Source organism: Crocuta crocuta, unplaced genomic scaffold (genome assembly GCF_008692635.1).
Source record: "Crocuta crocuta isolate KB4526 unplaced genomic scaffold, BGI_CrCroc_1.0 scaffold56, whole genome shotgun sequence".
NCBI classification, from domain to species: Eukaryota; Metazoa; Chordata; class Mammalia; order Carnivora; family Hyaenidae; genus Crocuta; species Crocuta crocuta.
In genome coordinates, this window is record NW_027531334.1 from 2,515,134 (window position 1) to 2,520,759 (window position 5,626).

Consider the following 5,626-nt stretch of genomic DNA (forward strand, 5'->3'; position numbering starts at 1 on the left):
TGTCTATGCCACTTTTTAGGATTTAACAAAATTTCATAAACTTAAAGTTTCTAAAGTTCTTCCAGTTTAGCTGGCCTGGCCAGTTCAGGCACTTTCTGCCGGGATAGGGTCATGGAGTTCTACTCTAGACCACAAGAGATAAGGAACTGGCTTTTTCACAAGGTAACTCCTTCTTTGGGGGCAAGTGGATAGTTATTAGAATGATATTTCACACTCTAAATTGGAATCTGCCTCTCTTCTACTCACTGGCATGAGTTCTGTCCTCTGGAGCCATAGGAATAAACCTAATCCTTCTTACACATGACAGCCTTGTAGGTATTTGAAGGAGCTATGACCCTAACTGTAAGTAATGAAATTAGAAACAATGAGAATAGATCCTTTATCTTAGCAAAGAACCCCAAATATTTACTTTAAAGCCATTATAGATGATACATATACTAATTTGAATTATATATTACAAATCACTCTATACTATGATCTAATCCTCATTCCACGGAATGACCTTAGGTAATTAACCTCCCAGCATCACAAGATTGCTGTAAGCAGAAGGGGGGTGGAGAGAAGAATGTATTTGAAATTGTATTAGAAAGTTTAAAATGTTGTATGACCAAATATTGTTATTGTATGACTCCTAGTTCAACAGCTAAAAAGTTAAATACAGTCCATCAGCCAGGCTTGTAAAATATCTACAATCCCAAACTTCCACTGTGAGAGGCTGAATATACAAACAGATGATGACCAGACTATATATGAAAATAGACCTCTGACCCCAGCCTCTGCAGCAACTGGTCCTGGAAGACAAACAACAATCTCTGTAGCAAATGGCCCCAAACAAGCAGGAGTTGGTCAGTGGCTGCCAACTTTCCCAATTTTTGCCTCTGCTCCCAAATCAGGATCAATCGAAGGAAGTTAAATATGCTCTACAAAACATAAAATGGCCCATTTCTGGTTAGCCTGCTCACAGCTCCTCTGTGCCATTGAGATCCAATCAGAGTATTTTTTTTATTATAAAGCTTTCCCAGTCCCCTGCCTGCCTTTGAGTCTTGGTAAACACAAGTGATGGTGGCTTGCTCTAGCAAGCTCTGAATAAATAACCTGTTTTCATTTGAATGGTCTTTATTTCCATAGTTTTCCTGGAGGTTCCAGTGAGATGTTGTCTGCATTGCCTGCCACCATGGACTCCATCCTTCAACCAGGTGGGATACAAACCAAGGTCCCTGTGCCTTACTCACAGTGTTGGGTATGTGTTGACATGTAAGTGAGCTTTGTGTCTGAGCTCCCCTTTCTTTGTTTTTGAGTTCTTTGGCTATCCAGTCTCAGTGTGATACGTGGGCTTTGTTTTGGTTCCTATTTGTTTGGCATCTTTGGTGGAGTCAGGCTATTCCTTTTCATCCCTTTTTATTCCCTCTTCTGCTTCTGTTTTGTGCTATGTTGTCTAAAAGTATTGTTTGTCACAGAGTAGAACACTGGACCAGCATTCTTTTGGACACACTTTGCTTTGGATCGTGCATAAAACTAGGCTATCCTTTATTTCACTTGTTTTGTCCTTAGAGTTTGGCTTTGATCCACAGAGAGCGTTCTCTCTGTTTTTCCACCTGCCTGCAGGTGTAGGTTGTTGGGTCTACATTTGGAGGCAGCTACCTTCAAGTTGAGGTCTCAAGACTCAAAGTGCACAAGCATCATTTTCAGCTACCAGCTGTTACAGGCTAGCTAAGTCTAATTCCTCTCTTCCTTTTGGAGAAGTTCCTAATGAGTGTCCGCTCACTACAGTTCTAATTCTTTTTTCTTTTTAAGTTTATTTATTTATTTTGAGAGAGACAGAGATAGCACAAGTAGAGGAAGGCCACAGAGAGAGAGAGAGAGAGAGAGAGAGAGAGAGAATCCCAAGCAGGCTCCATGCTGCCAGCATAGAGTCCAGCGTGGGGCTCGAACCTATGAAGCCACGAGATCAGTACCTGAGCTGAAATCAAGAGTTGGATGCTTACCTGACTGATCCACCCAGGCCCCACTACAGTTCGTTCTAATTCTTACACCTATGTTTCCAATGGCATCACTTCACTAAGGATGATCTGGGCCTTCAATGGCCACTCTGTGGGACACTGAACTTGAACAAAATTGTTTGACAGGTGCCTTAAAAAAGAAAAAGAATAAAGTTTTCTTGGATCCAATGAGCCCCACTTTTTGACTGGTTTGCAGAGGCCTTCAAATGAAATTCTGTGTTCAAAAATTGCTTCACTAAAATAATCTTTGGTCAAAGCTAATGAAAAATTTGGCAAACTTGAAACAATGATCTAGATTCATTTCCATGGTAAGTCCTCTCTCTCCTAGTCATCCAGTTACTTTCCTGTGGTCAGCTCCCCCCATCCCTCTAATATCCCTCCTTCTGCACCTTCTCTTTCTTCTTCCCCTTGTCCAGGTCTCATATCTTTTCCCAAGAACTCTCTAAAACCTCCAGATGCTGGGGCGCCTGGGTGGCTTAGTCGGTTAAGCATCCGACTTTCGCTTAGGTCATGATCTCGTGGTTCGTGGGTTCGAGCCCCGCGTCGGGCTCTGTGCTGACTGCCAGCCCAGAGCCTGGAGCCCGTTTCAGAGTCTGTGACTCCCTCTCTCTCTGACCCTCCCCTGCTCATGCTGTCTCTCTCTCTCTCCTAGAAATAAATAAAACATTAAAAAAAAAAATTTAAAACCTCCAGATGCTAGTTGCCTCCAATGGTCTATCCCTCCCATAAGCCAGGTATGCTGGTGACTATAGAATTTAAACCTTAGACCTGAGATGAATTAAGAAAGATTTTCCTAATCCCAAGCAAGACTAGCAAAGATTCATAATAGAATTTGTAATTCTTTGGGTGAACATAACCCCGAGTTGCCTGACCTATATCAATTTGTATGCATGTTGATCAGAACCTCAGATACTAAATCTTGGATAACAAAAGCTGATTGGACCAACCTGGAGAGAGACCTACAGGATTCCTCTCTCCACAAAAAGCCTTAGGGTCAGAAAAAGGGCCAGAAAATAAGTCAAAGTCTCCTGAAAGCCATTTCTTAAACATTTTTAATAAAAGTTGATTGCATCATAATTCAGTCTTGCAAACAAAAAGATGAAATTACAGGAGATTTCAGGATAAATAGAAAATACCTTCCAACAGCACTAACCTTTCTGCATTAAATCCTGCCATCTTTGTTTAACTTCTTCCTTGGAGTAAATATAGAACACAAGTGTAAGTATTTCAGATAACTCACAGATTTGTCTGTATCTCCCAGCCCTTAACTGTAACTCTTAGCTCCTTGACTGAAAAACATCTCTTCCTGCTCTGTGATACCACATCTGCACATTTGTTAGTGAGAGATATACTTTGCAAAAAGAACTATAATATTAAAAAACCCACCAGCGGGATTATTTCTCAAGGTTTCAGAGGACTTGTCAATTCCTGATCAACTTGTATTTGTTCTATATAAACCTTTCCTTCTCCACTGTACTTAATGTATACTCCAGATATAGATCTTGAGATTGTACTTGACACTCTATGGGCTGTGTTCCCATTGACATAGGAAAAATAATTGGAGCAGAATCTGTTAAAGTTCAGATAGATATTGCCAAACTGTTACCCAAACATCACCAAGGGTAGAAACCTAGCAAGGAAAGCCTCAAAATTTTAGTTGAGGGCCTTACAGTGAGAGTCCTTTTATAACGTGCACTAACCCTTGTAACATTTCTGTCCCTTGTAACCATGTGGACAAATATATTGATTTATTCAAGATCTCAGGACATCAACATAATTGCTATCTCTCCTCCTGCATTAGTACCTAAACCAAATATCATCTTGTCATCAATTCTTCCCCAAACCACATACCTCACTGATCATTGCTGTGCCTTTTCAGGGTGTATTCCTACACTGAACAGTCAATATCTTTTTGCCTTTATCTGAAAGGACAATGATATACATGGATAGCAAGGCCCTAAGGGTTTTTTGAAAGCCCCCTCCTATTTTCTTAAGTCCTTCATCAAGAATGCAAAGATATAAATTTCCCTTGTGCTTTATTTCTGATATACACGTGATTGCCTACTTTGTTCAGAGAAGTCTATAGCTCTCAGTCTTAACAGAAAAAAGGCATAAGGTCTCAAAAAAGATAAATTACAATTTTGTGAAAACATAATACATTATTTAGGGTAGGAGCTACTTTAAGGAGGAAAAAATATTCTCTCATGACAGGGTAAAGGTGATCCATGACTATCCCGGATCCTTCACAAAACTACAGCTGAGATGACATCTAGGATTCACTGGATATTTCAGACAATGGGTGCAATTTTTTTCAGAGACTGTGAAATGGCTAAGTCTTCAGTAGGATCCACTCTCTTCTGGGATCCCAGGTTTTACACAGCCTTCTTTAACCCGGAGAAGGCTCTTTGACAGTCTGCTTCCCTAGACATCCCTAACAACAGAAGAAACCCTTTTGCCTATTTGTGCGTGAGTGTTCTGGGGCTTGAAGCCTTGGAGTTTGTTTGTTTGTTGTTGTTTTTTAACTTTGTTTTACATTTATTTATTTTTGAGAGACAGAGACAGAGCACAAGTGAGGGAGGGGCAGAGAGAGAATGAGGCACAGAATCCGAAGCAGGCTCCAGGCTCTGAGCTGTCAGCACAGAGCGCGACGCCGGGCTCAAACTCACAAACTGAGATCCATGACCTGAGCCGAAGTCAGATGCTTAACCACCTGAGACACCCAGGTACCCCTAAAGCCTTGGAGTTTTAATTCAACTTCATGGAAACCATCAAAAACCCATCACTTGCTGTAGCCTCATCCTCACCCCACTCGCAAAGGCTGATCCCTTTTGTGTCAGGGCAATACTGATGCTGCAGAACTTATTTATGCTTCTAGGGAATTCTAGGTTCCCTGTTTGACTTCATGGTTGTTCGTGCAGTACCGACTCTATGACTGCCTGAAAACACGCTAACCTTTCAGTGAGTTAATTAACCTCTTATGAATTCTGTTGACCCTCTCCCCCTTACATAACTTGTGCTGCAACACCCTGAATCCTACCACTCTTCTGCTCTGAAGAAGAGGAACCCCATAACTGTATTGCTTCAGTAATGGGACTTTCTGTGCTTTGCTTAGCTTTATTGGAGACTCACATTGAGAATCATGACCTAATATTTGTTCATGGGTCATACTTCAAAATTGAAACTGGAGTTATCAAGCCATTTCTAATGCTCTCAGTAATCTAAACTGTTCTTTATAGGACAGTCTTCCATCTGAGATAAAGTTAGTCCATATGGCAGAATTTATAACACTTAGAACTTGTTGACCAGCCAAAGACAATAGAGTAAACACATATGCAGATAGCAGGTATGCTTCTGGAGTAGTTCATGATGCTTTTAGAAACAAAAAGGTTTCCTCACCTCTGGGGAACCCTCATCGAAATTGGACAACAAGCTAAGGAATTTTTAGATGCATTTCTACTTCCTAATGAGATAGCTATTGTAAAGATTGAGGCCTATGCTAACAGAGATACTATGGAAGTTAAAGGACATGCTCTAACATATCATTTTGTCAAGAAGTCAACAAGCTATCTTAACCAAGTTTATGATACTAACTAAACAACCAAAGGATAAATCTCTGGATTGAGTCA